We start from the raw sequence: 17,686 nt of genomic DNA, 5'->3' as shown, positions 1-17,686 counted from the left end.
ACCTGCCTAGGCTCAGTGTGCCAGACTCTGCTGACTCCCCATGGGAGACCTTGATTTGGGGGATGTGGGGATGTGGGGTGGCTTGGGAGAGAGATCTGGGAGGTGGGAGGAGGGAGGAGGTGGGATCTGTGGGTGGTATGTAGAGTGAGTAGAAAATTTTTTAATAAAGAAAAATGAAAAAAAAAACTTTTAAATGGAAAAATACAATAAATTTACTATTTGGTAATAAAAAAGAGAGAGAAAGAGAGAAAGAGAGAAAGAGAGAAAGAAAGAAAGAAAGAAAGAAAGAAAGAAAGAAAGAAAGAAAGAAAGAAAGAAAGAAAGAAAGAAAGAAAGAAGAAAATTGGCCTTCAAACACCACCATGAGCTAGTGGGTTTCTTGCTTCTCGGGTCATGAAGACGACCACCGGCGAAGCTTACTTATAATTGCTCTCTCTTTTTTACTGTCTCTCTTTTGGCCTACCCCACATTCCTCTGTATCACTGCTCTTGGTAAACACAAGGGTAGCAAGAAGACTGAGCACCACAATCTCCACCACCAAGCCGGTGCCCTGTGCTACTTACTGGCTCTCTCTCCAGCCTCCTGTGGCTAAACAGCTTCTGCTCTGTTGAGATTGAGATGGTTAGAAGCAGAGGCTTTGAGTAGGTCAGACGCAGGTCTCGGTTCTAGCTGCATTATCTGCTGTGCACACGAACCTAGACAGTTCCTAACCCCTCTGAGCCTCGGGTTCCCAATTCATCAACATATTCACACCGGCCCAAGGTTTTGCGGACATTCAATGGAATGTTTTAAAGTCTCTAAAACAGTGTCTGACTCACAGTAAGAGCTCAGGAAACATGGCTCCTCCTGCTGGAAATTTCTCTGGATACTTGTTCCTTAAGGTATGATACTGTATCCACACAACTGCTCTCTACTTTAATTGCAGGTCCAACAAATAGTACAAAAGTTTGTCTCCAGAGTCCTAGCCTGGATAGCTAAAGCTTGAAATTTGCCTCTTAAGCAGTTTTTGGATCATTCATTTTATTGCTACCTATACTGAGAAGTGTGCCAGCATAGTTAAACTACAGACTGGCAAATGCACAAAACCTCTTGTGGATATATATTCTATGAAAACTTAATTTAATTTAAAAATTATTGATGACTCTTCTTATATCTGTCTACATTCTTTGGCATACCATAGGGTCTGGCAAGCTGTGTACTCCACAGATGGGCTTTACTTTAAGAAAACCTAATAAAAGAAAGAACACTCTGAATTTATAAAACACAATCAGAGAACTGTGTACCTCACTTTGGGGAATTATTGTATTGTGGGGTGCAGGTAAGTACAAGATTGTCTTTGGAGGCTTTGCTAAACCTCAGATATTCTTATACCCATTATTTTCTTTTTTACTTACTCCTTAAATATTCAGCTACTAAGACATATAGACCCACAGGGAGAAGCATGAATAGTTGAAATATTTTTTAAAACTCATAAGTTATTTTGAAAAATGCCTGATATATTTGCATTATCAAACTTTGGTTTGTAGAATTACTTGTCAGTGATATCACAGAAAAAAATAATTATTAAAGTTCTGCCCATTGGGGAGATACAACTCACTTTAGAGTGACTCATTGCACATTCAGAAACACATATTCTACCTAATGTAAGGAATGTGTGGGAATGTAATTGTTATTCCAAACTCTCCAAAGTGTTCCTTTTTCTAGTAAATGTCATTTATTTGCTTTTGTGAGAGAAGAGTTAGGTCCTAGAGAACAAGGAAGGTTTGAGCAAAGGGGATTTCTAATAAAAACCCTGTGGATACACATATTGACTCTCTCTACCCCCACCAATTTTCTATCCACAAAGCACAAAAGGGCCTGTAGCTTTTGTTACCTCATTGTCTCTGCAAAAATAAAGCTAAAGGCTGGATGAAGCTATGTTTATAGAAAAAAGAAAGAGGGAAGGGTGTGTGTGTGTGTGTGTGTGTGTGTGTGTGTGTGTGCAGTAATGAAAGGCTGCTTGAGTGCTTCTCAAGAGATTGCTACTACCTGGACACTGGATAAAACAGCGGCAGCTTTGCATTTGCTTCTCACAAAGCAACCTAATAATATAGCCTGCTTGAATCTTGTTGAGTTCCCTTAGAAAAGCAAAAGCTCAGGCTCTACTCAATGTGTATGACAGACCAATATATTTCTAGATAAATTAAACAAGGTAACATAAAATGAATTCATTTCCTTAAATGGTATTGGGATAATTTAATATTACTATGCATAAAAATTAATATGTTTACACCCATGTACTATATCATCAATAGCAAAAATTAAACTGTAAAATGTGGCTGGAGAGATGGCTCAGAGTTTAAGAACCCATGCTGTTCTTCTAGAGAATCTGAGGTCCATTCTCAGCACCCACATCAGGTGTCTCACAAACCTCTGTCACTCCATCTTTAGGGGCTCTGATGCCTCTGACCTACACGGGTACTCCTACACATGTGCATATATACGCCCCCCCACATATTCAATACACATAATTAATAAAAAAGTAAAATAAATTTTAAACAATTTAAAATGTAAAGCATTAAATATTGAGGCTTGTGGCTGGAGGGATGGGCTGGGTAGTTAAGAATGCTTGCTGTTCTTTCAGAGGACCTGACATTATGTTGGTGACCTATAACCCTAGCTCCAAAGGACCCAACACTCTCTTCCATAGACACCTGCACACATGTGGTATACACTCAACACACATGTATACATTTATAAATAAAATTAATACTAAAAAGATATTAAAAAGTCAGGAGAAAATAGAACTTATCCAATCTATGGAGGTGATATTTGATTAAAGGAGAAAATTCTATTATAATGGAAAAATAGTATTATATAATAAATTAATACAACTAAATGCATAAAAAATCTGGAGAACAGTTAATTGACAAAATAGAGGATTGTATTTCATAATATGATTCTAGATATATTTCAGGACATATTGAGAGTTTGTAGAAGTTTATATTGTTTCCTAGGTGGTGATTGAAGAATATGAAGAATGATTACATAAGCTGAAACACCATTAGTATATTAACATTGGAAGTAGTGCATTCTTGCCAATAATAAATGAAGCGCAAATTAAAACAATGATGGCATGTCACTTTATACTCCTAAAATTAACAACAATAAGGGAACAATATTAAAACCAGTGATGAGACTACTGGGAAAATTGAAACATTTGTACATTTCTACTGGCATTATTAATGATTTCAGTCAATTTGATGAACAATCTGGCAGCTTTTAGCAAGAGCCATAAAAATGTTCCTACCTTTTTACTAAATAATCTCAAACTTGGACACTTGTTTTAAGGCTATAACTCAGGATAAGAAAAGTAATATGTGTTATTTATTATCATGGAAATCTGGCCATAACCTGAATAGACATTAATAGAGATGCTATAAACTTATGACATTTTAAATTAACAGAATTACATGAAAATGATTAATATTAAGAATAATGTGATATATGCAAAAGTATATTCAAAATATCAAATTAAAAGGTTGAAATTGAAATAACAAATTATCTGAGTTTATGTTTACAAGATCTAAAGTGAAGCTGCAGATGTAGTTCAGTGGTAGAGTGTTTGACTAGCATGCACAAGTTTCTAGGTTGTCTGTCCTCAGCAACAGACAGACAGACAGACACACACACACACACACACAAATGAGAGAGAGAGAGAGAGAGAGAGAGAGAGAGAGAGAGAGAGAGAGAGAGAGAGAGAAGGAGGGAGGGAGGGAGGGGGAAGGAGAGAAAGTATTAAATTAGAGGAGCTGGAGTTCACCAGGATGCTCTCTCTAGGATGGAGTCCCATATCGAAAGGAAATTCTTGGCAGTTGAGTGGGATTAGATATGGAATTTCTGAAGCAAGTTTCCATATTGCATAAAGGTAACAGCAGATGAGGACCGTGAAGTTAGAATAGCCATGAGAGTCGTCTCTCTGCCTAAAAGTCTGAAAAGGGGAGCTGGAGCAATAGCACAGTGGTTAAGACAGTTGCTGCTTTTCCAGAGAGCCCAAGCTTGTTTCTTCCATGAGTACTGTATTTATATAAGTTCCATCCCATACTCTCCTACCTCCAACTTCTTTTGTGTTCCTTTGATTCCCTCTTAAATTCATGACTTCTTTTTCTTTAATTATTATTGTGACTTACATATGTATGTACATATAAATACAACCTTCTGAGTCCATCTAGCCTTGCTCATATGTGTGTGTGTGCTTAGGGCTGACGACTTGGGGTTAGATAACCTATCAGGAGGCTCATCCCCAGAGCAGACTGATTCTCTCTCTCTCTCTCTCTCTCTCTCTCTCTCTCTCTCTCTCTCTCTCTCTCTCTCTCTCTCTCAGCAGCTATCAATTACCCGTAGCTCTTCATTTAGTGGTGGGGCTTTGTAGGACTTTTTTTCTTTTGAGACAGGGTGTCACTATTGTAGACCAGGCTGGTCCTGAACTTGCAGAGATTTACCTGTCTCTGCCTTCCAAATTCTGGTATTAAAGGCATGCATCACCATTTCTGACATTAATGTGTCTTATATTAAGAAAAAACAGATGAGTAATTACAGAATCTTCCAGATTATGCCCATGGGGTTTTCACCTATAAAAGGACAAAACAAAATTCTTGAGAAACATTAGTATCTCTGTATCAGTGAAAAAGAAAGGATTCTCAATGTTGAGGAAATGAAATACAAATGGGATATAGAAGCGATTAAGCTGTATAGTTCTGAACCTGAAATAAAAATGTCAGTATGAAAATGAGCTATTTTATCTTTGCATGTATTTCCCTTTGTTGGTCTACTGAGATGGCCCAGAGGTAATGGAGAATCTATTATCAGTGAACAGCCTTAGTACTCTGATTTTGGCTTTGTAATATTTCATAAAAAAGAACCAAGGCTCTTGCAAAAATAGTTGATTCATGGTTGGAGGCAAGAAATGAACAAGATGTATCTGAAACATCTTAATATCTTAGATAGGAAACTGTCAAAATGACTCAAGAGTCAACTTAAAGAAATACACATTGGCAGAAGATATAAACTGAAGTATGATAATTATAAAAAATCAATAGATTGAAATGCATTATATATAATTCAATTAGTGAGTTTGTAATCTTTTACAAATAATAGCTGATTTCCCCAACCCTACTCTATCTACAAACCCACAAGCCTAGTTCAATAACCAATGCTCAAAAATCCTCTTTGTGTGAGGCACCTTTCCTGGATAAGTATAGCTGCCACCCAATCATCAAGGAAACCTCTCTTTATAGCCAATGGAGAACAGCACAGAAAACCACAACTGGACACAATGCAAAGATCTACAAATTATGGGGAGCCCAACATCAATGGGTACATCTACAGCATAGCTCCTGCATCTGTGGCTTAGGGAACATTGTAGTAGAGAGGATGGAAAGATTGTAAGAGCTAGAATACCAGGAAGTGTGCTATGAAACAGTCTCTCCTAGGAATGGCTTTGTAAACAAAACAACTACAATATGCATATCAATGGACATGTTAATGTTTACATGGAAAGGGGAAAATCTCAGAGGGTCCCACCACTAGACAAAGAAGTATATGCTGATACTAACTGCTGGGAGGAGAATTAGCCTTTCCCAGGCAAGAGGCCCACTTATTGATTGTTCAGTTGTGAAACTATATACACAATAACAAAAGTCTCAGCAGGTTGTGTGTATATATATGTAACAATATTCAAAGAAAAAGACGCTATAAACTTCAGGGGGAAGTGTAGGCAAGTTTGAGAGATAGTAGCAAAGAAGGGCTTGAGGGAGGAAAGGGAGTGAAGAAACTGATATAATTCTATTTCAATTAAAGCATATTAAAATTAATGATTTTAAATAATAGCTGATGATTTTCCAAGGATGGTAGCTTATGAAAAATAGAACAAAATATTCCAGCAATTTTCAGCTTTTACTGTATAATATGAAAGTATTTTAGAAAGAAACTAATTTCCTTTATCATACCTCTGATACTTCCTTCATCTAAAAAAGTACTAAGAAAATTGAGAGGAGGGGGAGGGAGATAATAAAAATGTTTTAGAAATCTGGAAATTGACAAGAGACTAGTAGAATTTTAGGAAGTTTTGATTTAGGAAAATGACTTTATCCCAGCAAGAGTTGTAATCTTTGTGGCATTTTTGATCATTTCCACCCCCTAATCTCTTTATCTCCATGGCAGCCTTGTAAACAAACAGCTTCAACACCCTTCAAAGCATCCTAGCATCTCAGCAACCACTAGGTGGGGCTGGATGGTACTGAAGATCTTTCTAAGCCTTATTTCCGGAGAATTGTGAAGATTTGATATGTCTGATGGTTTCCTTGAAGTATCTTGGTTTCGAATCCTGTCTTGATTACACTTAGCACATAGATGACCTGGTATAAAGATTTTTCCTTGGACATTGTTGTTGAAGTTTTTCTGAGACAGTAGATAACAAATGGGGTAATCAATTGGCTGCCCAGAAATATTAAGGGTAAATGATATGATATGAGATGTCTATTAGAAATTTCCAAAGTCCCGACTTATCCCTGATAATATAGGATGCACATATGTTTGGCTCTACTCAATATAAACATGAAAAGACTATACTGTTCACTGTTGACTGGCGGTCATTCTCTGCAAGAAGGGAGTGAAGACTAGGCGTAGTTAACATTGCTGACTGTTGAAAGAATGCCCCAACATGCACCCATTAACACATGCACACACTTGACAAAGACCAAAAACTTTTTTTTTAAAAAGATTTATTTATTATGTATACAGCATATATGACTGCCGGCCATAAGAGGGCGCCAGATCTCCTTACAGATGGCTGTGAGCCACCATGTGGTTGCTGGGAATTGAACTCAGGACCTTTGGAAGAACAGTCAGTGCTCTTAACCTCTGAGCCATCTCTCCAGCCCCAGGACCAAAAACTTTTTATTCACAAACTTTAATGAAATTTCTGTCCAAAAATTAATTGACCACTAAGGTGACCTCAGAAGAAACTTCAGTAATAAACACATGCAACAAAAATTCATCATTATCAGAACAAAGAAAAATGGCAAAGAATGTTAATGGTCATGAAAATTCATAAATGCACTAAAAATCATAGAATCACACACATTATAATTGTTTATTATATAGCATACAAACTATATCTTAACAAAATAAAATTTCATCCAACAAGTGAAAATAAAATGATGTTACATGGTAATTTTATAGTTGATAATTAACAGGAGTGGTAATATAAAAGTGAAAAACTGAAATTGAATAAGACAGTGTTCCACCAGGAAATAGTGAGCCATATATATCGAATTGTACCATGACTATGCAATCAGTAGCATGCAGAATGTGGAGAAGTTCTATAGAAACAATATCATGGACAGCTTAGCATATATATTGTAAGGAACAGGACTAGAACACCTATAGATTAATATATATTTACAAGTAAAACTTTTTTTTTTTACTTTTTAAAAAATTTTTTAAAGGTTTATTTATTTATTATTATGTATACAGTGTTCTACCTGCACATATCCCTGCAGGCCAGAAGAGGGCACCAGAGCTCATTACAGATGGTTGTGAGCCACCATGTGGTTGCTGGGAATTGAACTCAGGACCTTTGGAAGAGCAATCAGTGCTCTTAACCTCTGAGCCATCTCTCCAGCCCCCCCCCTTTTTTTTACTTTTTAAATATTTATTCATGTTTTATGTTTGCCTACATGTTTGTATGTGCACCACATGCATGTCTGATACCCGTAGAGGCTGTAAGAAGGCAACAGATCACCTGAAACTGGAGTTAGAGGTGGTTGTGAGCTGCTATAAAGGTTTTAGAAACTAAATCCATATTCCCTGGAAGAACAGCAAGGAGCCAACTCTGTAGCCCCATAGTGAGTCTTTAATAAAAAGGAATGAGACCATATTATTGTCTAACAATTCACTTTTGGATGGTAACACCATAGGAGTAATGAAAAATGATTACTGTGAAATTGTGGAGGGTAATCTTATATGGAGAGAGAGAGACAGAGAGACAAAGAGACAGACAGACAGACAGACATGCAGTTATATTGGAGATTAGGCATTTGGAAGCATATCTGGGATGACTAAGCAATCATTTTAATTCAGTAGGGAATACAAGATAAATATTTGTATAAGAATTTACTCAGATCTATATGTTGTGTGGCTGTCCTTTTTCTATGTTTTAAAACAGGAAGGTTTAAAAATGACTCAAATATATAATGATAATGGTTAGAAAAGATAATAATAAAATAGAGGCCATAAACACATTACTTCAAGTAACATTAACAATAATGGTGAGAAAGGTTAATGATTGGGAGCTGGGTTTCCATCCTGTAATGGAATAATCCTTAAGGAAAATCATCTCAAATTGTTATCTATAATGTAGCAGATCAATGGACTTGTTTAAATGGGCCACTGTATACCAAGACATTTATCTTGTCTTTAGACAATTGAATAATTGTCTAAAAATATTTATTTGAGTCAGTACCTGTAGTCATTTTTCAAAAACTATAAACGATGGGCCCTTTGTTTGAGGATGGCATGTTGGTTCAGGATCCTTGATGTAGGATTTCAACCATTTTAAAACTCAAGGGAGTTCCTGACATCAGCTCTTTAAAAATGATTTTTAAATCACATTTGAGTGTGTGTGTGTGTGTGTGTGTGTGTGTGTGTGTGTGTGTGTGTGTAGGGGACAGGGCACACTAATGCAACAGTATATATGAGAGGTCAGAGGACATCTTGTAATAGTTGGCTCTCTCCTTTCACCATTTGAGTCCTGAGGATTGACCTCAGGTCCTGCAGCTTAGCAGCAAGTGCTGCTACCCATTGAGTTATCTTGCTAGCCTATGACAACAGCTCTTTTAGTTCTTGGCTAAACTTTTTACTCATCCCAGACTTAGCATATGCCTTTTCATTCTTTTTTCAGACTGGCTCCCTTCTTTATTGTCTTCTTGCTTCAACTTATCTCTGCTTTAGTGTATATTGCTTCATTTTTCTCTTCAGTCTAAGAAAGAACAGGACCTTCTGCCTCTCTTGAACCTAGCTCTATGTCTCTGTGGCAGTTTCAAATGCAGTCCAGCTTTGCTTCATTGTCATAGGCCAATTATTGTCCTCAGATGAACCCCTAAGGTAATCTAGGAGACTGGAAAATTCTTTGGGTGGTCCCTGATGCTGAAGACATATATAAGGAAGATGGTTGGTTTAAGAAAACGATGAGTTACATTTTGGATATGATCCACTTGGAAGAATGGGATCTTCCCAAATGAAAGTAGATGGCTCATAGCCTTTCTGCTATTTCCCTACCACAGCTGGGGTGTTTTTGTGTTTAAAGTATTTATTGTTCACTTGGTGAGTACAAAATAATACAGTGGGTAATAATGAGGTGAGTGAGTGATGAGTGAGACATGATCCGTGCCTTCATGGAACTGAAAGTGTCTATTTTAAAATAAGTAGTATTATACAAGACAGTAGATAAAGGTAAGGGTGGGTGAGTGTCAGGATCTGTGGGAAGAAACAGATTGCTGGGTGTTTGCTAAAAGGGGAACAAACACTTGGAAATTTTTCATTTGGGAAGTTCTGGAATATATATATGAAACTAGAGAAAGTCACAGTTTAAAGAGTACTATGGAAGTAACTCTTGGGATGCTCAGGGGTGATCTCTATAGAAAGAGTTGAGTACATAATGGTGGCATATATAGGCCACTGTGTTAACAGAGTCCCATGAGTCCTGATGATACTGTCTTGAATCTCCTTCTCACAGTCACTGTCCAAATTGTACCAAAATGTTTTCTCATGTAAATTCTGAGGATTCTAATAATATGGCTGAAATTCCAGTCCTAGCTCTATCACTTGGATCTGCCTGACTATGTTTGGCTTCCTTCCTTTTTTTTTTTTTTTTTTTGTTTTTTGTTTTTTTTTTTTGTTTTGTTTTTTTGTTTTTTCAAGACAGGGTTTCTTTGTGTAGCTTTGCGCCTTTCCTGGAACTCACTTGATAGCCCAGGCTGGCCTCAAACTCACAGAGATCCACCTGCCTCTGCCTCCGGAGAGCTGGGATTAAAAGGCACTTTGGATTTGGTAACATTCATGGCAAGTACTGTTTTCCCTGAATATAACTTCTATTGAGTGTCTCCAAAATGTAATTGATAGTAGAAAGATTATATTCATTTGACATTTCTCAGAAAAAAAAGAATGTAACTGTCTTCTATCCTTTACATGTTGTTGAGAATATGTGACAAATAAAGGGACACTTGGAAGTCTTTCAGTCACCAAAAGGAGGATTGATCTTGGTCCTCTTGACAGCAAGAGAACAGTGATAAGTGATAGTTTGGGCCCTGGGGCAAATGACCTTCAAAGTGGGTTTTTATCAGTCAGTAAGTAGCCCTGGGGGAAAATATCCAAACAACAGATTTGCCTTGCTTATTTGTGTTTTCCCCCATACCTAGGTACACTGTAGGTAACAACATTGATTGTGTAACTGAAACTGGGCTAGGAATGCTCTTCCATATTCGCTACCGAAGTGAGTTTAAGGTTATTTATTTATTTATTTATTTATTTATTTATTTATTTTTGGTTTTGAGTCTTGATCTGTCACTTTACTATGCCTGGAGCCTTGGGAAAATCCTTTCTGTTTTCAGGACCTTAGATAACTCATTAGAAAAAAATTTTTTTTTATGTTCTTGTGTTTTCAGTTCCTACATGTTGTAGCAATAAGTGTGATTCTTTATAATGAATCTACAGAAGTTTCTCTGATTCAATTGACCTCATATTTGACCAAAAACAGTGAGGAGAGAATCATACTTCTTCAGACTGAAAATACACAGACCTGGAGTAATATTTATACCTCTAAGAGCATCCGTAAATTTTGTGATTCCATATTTGAATAATAGTTATTGAAAGACCCTAGCCCTTCAGGATTACACCCCCAAGCCTCAGGAAAGAGAAACTTCAAGCACCAGGAAATGAGAAACTAAAAATCTAGTTCCAAGAGCAACCTGACTTAGCCATTGTTCAATCTCCCCTGCAACTATATAACAATGTAAAAAGATTTCTGTTAAGAGATGTGCTCAACTGTGACTGGGATAGTTGCAGGTGTTCCAGGAAGGACTACTGTGACCTTTGTGTTAACTCCACTCCTGCCCTGACACCCCGCCTTGAGGTTTCAGGAAGAATGTACCTGTTGATGTAACTGTACCCACTCTGTGATCACTCTGTACCCAGACCATGATCTTGTGAAATGAAATTGTATGGGAATTGTAATCTTGTGGGTTTTGTGGGTTTTTCCTTTATAAGCCCTTATGGGGCTGCAGTAAGATGCGGCTCTTGCTCTTAGGAGCAGAGTTTGCCCTTCTATATAGAAGCTTAATAAAATCCTCATGCTGTTGCATCAACTGGACTGGAGTCTGGGTTCTTGGGGTGCCCACTTGAGATCCTAAATTTTGGGGTCCAACAGTTATCCCTTTATTAAGAAAAAAAACCATGGACTTCTGAAAACCCTTATTACTACACAACATCTCAGCCACAAGCTAGACAGTCACTTATTCAAGAGGCCATGGCATTGAGACATTGCATCTGTCCTTGGCATAAAACTTGTTCAAAGTGGTAATTAGAATAGAGGCCAGCCTCAGGGGACTACTAACTAATGTTAGGAACACTGCTACTGTTTTTAATCAAGAGCTAGGCAATGCAGACTGTCTATTCAGCATAGAATGAGCAATGCAAATGTTGCTACTTTAATAGGACCTTTGACTTCAAAAACCATCATAGAAATTAGTTTATGAAGATAATAGAGGTCCTTAAAGAGGATATGAACAAATCTCTTAAAGAAATTGAGGAAATTACAAACAAAAAATTGGAAGAAAAAAATCATCATAGGAACTTTGTCCTCAAAGGCCTAGAAGCACACAGTTCCAAATAGCTTGTTATGGTGATTCATATCTTTCATTCTTACCTAGTTGGTGTTCAAACCTGTTGCTGCCTCTTTTTTCTCCTTACCTCTAAGGATCCTTGCAGAAAGGAAAGGAACACTTACCAATCACTCCCCCCTCACTGCTCACACTTGCACACACATGCTCACATGAAAACATAGTTCTCTCATCCATCTTACCCAATCTCTACACATATTCTGGGTCTGAGAATGCAATTGTTTTAGATTTGGAACAGAGTAGAAACATCAACTGGGCCAACTTCCTCATTTTGTAAATGAGAATGGTAAGGCTGAGAGAGAGGGTGTTCACGGCACTGCCAGAACTACAATCTGGCTGTCAGCACTAACACTATGTCTCTCCACTGTGAGCTTAAGATTTCAATGATGAACAGCAACTGCTCAATTCAGAATCTATGTCCTTAAGTCTCTTTGTATAGGAAACATTGTGCTAAGCCCTCAGAAGCATTTCACATGGGGAAAGAAATAGGATCCTGATTTTTGGGGAAGTAAATTTACAAGTATGCAAATATTTTCAGTATGATCAGATTGCTAAGTATATTGTAGAGATACCAAATTATTTATAAATTCAGAATAGATTTGTTTGGAAGAAATTATTGATTTTGGTACCTCCTCTGGGTTTCATGGAGAGGCTCCAATGGTGTTTTGAAAGTGTAAAGATTATATTAAAGTCTTAGCATTGATATTGTTCCTTCCGTACTTCTTGAGAGAAACAACAAAAGTGCTAGCAATTCTCAACAAATGCTATATTTTGCCTTTCCTAACATGACAAAATAGAAAACAATATGCACTTTTGGGTCAGGGTGACAGGAGATAAAAATATGCATACACCCCTGTTGGAAATTATGTTGTTATATTTTATTTGGAGAAAATATGTATGTAGCTAGAGTTTTCCTGCCTTGCCCACAGTCAGGACAAATCTTTGTCACCCGCCAATCCCACAGCCGCTCAGACCCAACCAAGTAAACACAGAGACTTATATTGCTTCAAACTGTATGGCCGTGGCAGGCTTCTTGCTAACTGTTCTTATAGCTTAAATTAATCCATTTCCATAAATCTATGCCTTGCCACGTGGCTGGTGGCTTACCGGCATCTTCACATGCTGCTTGTCATGGTGGTGGCTGCAGTGTCTCTCTGCCTCAGCCTTCCACTTCCCAGAATTCTCCTCTCTCCTTGTCCCACCTACTTCCTGCCTGGCCACTGGCCAATCAGTGTTTTATTTGACATACAGTCCATCCCACAGCACTTCCCCTTTTCTTTTTTTAAAAAGGAAGGTTTTAACTTTTATACATCTCCAAAGCCAGCTTGGTATATTTGGGAATTTGGGCGTAGCTTCTCTTACTACTTCCTGCTGGAGGGGGGCCCCACGTTGGGCGCCAGATATAGAAGTAACTAACCATCTTATTAAATAAGAAACACAGAAACAATGTAAAGGAGAAAGCCGAGAGGTCAGAGCTCAGAGCTAAAATCTCACCCTTCCGCCTGCGGTGTCCCAGCTTCCTGAAAGAGAGCTACTTCCTGTCTGTAAATCGATTTTCCAGTCATTCTGCCTTCTCATTGGTTGTAAACCCAAACACGTGACTGCCTCGTCACTGTCTGAATGTACAGCCCCCTAGGTCTTAAAGGCATATGTCTCCAATGCTGGCTGTATCCCTGAACACATAGAGATCTATGGGATTAAAGGCGTGTGCCACCACTGCCACACTCTATGCTCTAATAGCTCTGACCCTGAACACACAGATATCTATGATAAAGCGTTGCACCACCGCCACACTCTGCTATGCTCTAATAGCTCTGACCCCCGGGCAACTTTATTTATTAACATACAATCAAAATCACATTTCAGTACAATTAGATTACCACCACATATGTAACAATATTGAGAGCTTGAAAAATGTGTTCATATTTTAACCAATATGTTTGAATTATAGAAATACTTCTTGACAGAGTGTGTATATTTGTGTGTATACTGTATGTGCAAATGATAAGCTTGAGTGGTACCTTTCATATTACTAAGTGGGGCAAAGCAATGTGTTCTGTTAAAATCTTATTTTATGTCAAGTGTGAGCCATATGTTTTCTCATCTTTCTATTACTAGAGACCTTGAAGTTAGGAACAAATATCACATGAAAATCTACATGCCATACCAGGTATGTTAACTCAATGGTAGAGCTCATGCTTAGAGTGTATGTAAATGGCTCTGGATTTCACTCCCAGCATTGCAACAAAAATACATGTCAGAACATGCTCACAAATCAGTCTAAAATCATACAAATTATTTGAGCTTGCTTGGAAAGGTGATTAAAATGTATAATAGGAATCAAGTATTTTTTCTCATATAGTAGACAGCTAACATGAAAACACATTTCATTCTTTCTCCTTTTCACCAGCTTGATGTTTTCTTGCTGTATTCCCTTTCTCTGAAACCCTTTTAATGACTTACCTACTTTCTCTTGTTGATATAGTCTGTCCTTCTGCCTTTTCTGCCAATAACATCATAAAGTCTTTTTATATTCTTCAGACTAGTGTTTCCAATAGAATTTTCTACAATGATTGGGACATTTGGTAAAATTCTCTGTCTAATCTAGCAGCCACTAACCACATGTGGTTATTGATTAGTTAGAGTGTAGCTGGTTCAACTGGGAAAGTATAATTTGATTTCAGTTAGTTTTATGGTTTAATCATGTTTATTTTTAGACTACAGAAGTGAAATGTGCGTATGTTGAATTGATTTGTTATTTTGAGAATTTCATACATAAGTGTGAAATTGCATTTATGTCATTTCATCCATTCCTCTTCCCTCCAACTCCTCTCACGTCCCCACAGTTTTGTTATATGTAATTTTACTATGTTAAAGTTAAAACCTTCCTTTCTGATTAGACAGAAAGGGGAAGTGCTGTGGGATGTCTTTCTGTATGTTGTGAATTTGTTGCTCTGATTGGTTATTAAATAAAGCTGCATTGGCCTATGGCAGGGCAGGATGGAGCCAGGCGGGAAAATCCAAGCAGATATAGGAGAGAAGAAAGGAGAGGAAGGGGAGGAAGGGGAAACACCAATCTGCTGTCCAAGGAGCAACATGCCAGAAGACTGGTAACACCACAGCCATGTGGCAAAACACAGATTAATAGATTTGGGTTAATTTAAGATGATAGAGCTAGCAAGCCATAGGCCATACAACTGGTCATTAATATTAAGCCTCTGAATGATTATTTTATAAGCGGCTGAGGGACCATGATGCTGGGTGGAACCATAAGGCTGGGTGGGACTTGAGAAAACTTACTGCAACATGCATTATGAGAGGAAGGATAATAGAATAAAAATAAAACGGGAGTAGATAGGGAGGCTACTGCAGGTGAAAGAGTTCAAACATGGAAGGTATTGGAGAATGGGGAAATGAGAGTGTGGATGAAGAATTAACCAAAATGAAGGGTATATAAAAAAAAGCTATATGGAAACCTATGATCTCACAACCCAAGTAAAAGATAACATTAGAGGGGGTAGTAGAACACATATGAAATAAAAGGACAGGGCAAACACTGGGCAGAAAGGTTTAATCAAGGGTGGGGGCAGGGAATGAAGGAGAGGAGGGGTAAGGGGAAGGTTAAACAGAGTTAGGGACATATGGTGAAGCCTTGTGGAAGCCCACTAGTTAGTAAGCTAATTTCAATGCTGCTACCAGAAGATATGGATTCTTAAACAAAAATCACAGTACCTAGCATGGGGTATCTCCCTACAAGTTATTGATTAGGGAGGATGCTGAGGCCCCTCAAACAATAAGCTGCTGCTACTGCTTTTCATTGCCTATCAGAACTAGGCGGCTAGACCCTATTGCTGAAGATACTGTACACTTTGGTTGCAGGTCATAAGGAAATCAGTCTCAAAATGAAATCTCTCTTCCTGTTGGCCAGTTTTTATACTAATGAAATTTATTTTTTAAATTGTATTTATTTGTTGGAAATGTAAATCAAATTACCTACATGCAGCTTGTGACCACCAAATTGGACAACATAGCTCGAGTATAAACTAGGTCTGCTTTAACTCTTTATCTTTGTTTTGTTGGGTACAGGAGATGTGAGGGTCATTTAATGTTGTCATCTCAGGATCCACTTAGAAAACATTCACAAAGATGGGAGGATTGCACATAACTAAAAGTTTATTTTGCTTTTAGTGGTATGCATGGAAACAGAAAGAAATAAAAACAATAATTATGGCTGATTTATGGGTGGTGGTATTGTCTTCTTAATTTTTTTCTATTTCCCAAGTGATCTAGAGTAGGGATTTATAACTTTTGTATTTAGACAATGATACAGTAAATATGATTAAATATCCCTTCAGGTATGATTTTTTTTTCTGAATAAAAAAAAAAAACAGAGAAGGCATCTTTCCTAAGGCTTATAAGCAGCGTCCAGAACAATCACTGACTTGGCAAATGGGGTAAAGGCCGATGGCAGGCCCCTCTGGAGTATAGCCCAGGAATGGCATGTGTAGATACTCTCCCAGCTGCTTCCTCACATCAAATAGCTAACAACCCAGAGCTCCAAAGCCAAGCCATTTCCTGCTGTCATCATTGATGAAGCCTGTACACAGATGGAGAAGTAAATAAAAGGGAGAAATGGTGAGTTTCTATATTTGACCCAGTTACTATTTTTGCCAAATAAGGAGGAAAAGCTTAGAATTTCAAGCGTGAGGAAATAGATCCCGATATTGTGAGCAATCTTGCTGCTCTTTTTTAGGCCTTTCTAGATGCAAATTTCCTTCTTGGAAATCGGGCCAGAATTTGATATACTATACACAGGCTCAGAGTTGTAACATTACAATCCAACCCAGAAAAGAGGGGCTATTTGAGATAGACAAAGAGCAAACACATAGTGTTCTTTTTTTAAAAAATTTGACCTATCTGAGAAGGCACAGGGTAGGCACAAAGCCAAGACTTTAGAGCTATCATTGCTGAGCCTTCGAATTTGGACTCTGAGGCAATTTAAGGAAGGAGGCTTCTCGTGAAAATAGTAAACACCACTAGGAACAGTGAAGTATTTTATTCAGTCTGATTAACCAAATGACCCTGGGGTTAGTCTTGCTCCCCCTCTCCGTATCTCACCACCAAAATGCAGCACCAGCTGATATTTCATGTCCCACATTTGCCTTTCCAGTGTACAACTTTAAGGGTTTGTCCTTTGATGCATTCCAGGGTTTCTTATGTTTATTTCTAAAGGGCTCTAAAAGGCTGAAAAGCTTTATGGGACTTTAGAGATATTCAGACATGGTAAATGAGGGGTTGCTAAGGGAAAGATGGCATATATGGTCCTTCCAAGGCCTTATTGCCATCAAACAAGCAGCTATTTTCCATCGTCCTTGCTTGCTGAATGATTCCTCAGAGACAAGTGCCTACTTCAACACAGCTGAAGGGAGGTGAGAGAGAGAGTCTGTATTCTAGGCCTGGTTGTGTAACAACAGAGGGTAAATTATGTTTTGACTTTCACTTTTGTATTTATTTTCATTGGTTATTTTTAGTTAGCCCAAGTCTAGGAATATTTAAAAATCACTCCTTCCTGAAATAGCTTTTGTTCCCTGAAATTGGAAAACTAAAATGCTTTCAAGTTGCAAATCATTACATTGATGGTTATAAGATGTTCTTTTTATTAAACAGCTAGAGATTAAGTGAGCAGGAAATAGACCCTCTGGAGTCCTGAGGTTTTTAATGATTATACTCAGCTTGATTATGTTGGCCTT

The sequence above is a fragment of the Peromyscus leucopus genome, chromosome X (genome assembly GCF_004664715.2).
Source record: "Peromyscus leucopus breed LL Stock chromosome X, UCI_PerLeu_2.1, whole genome shotgun sequence".
NCBI classification, from domain to species: domain Eukaryota; kingdom Metazoa; phylum Chordata; class Mammalia; order Rodentia; family Cricetidae; genus Peromyscus; species Peromyscus leucopus.
Note: the sequence above shows the minus strand (reverse complement) of the source record.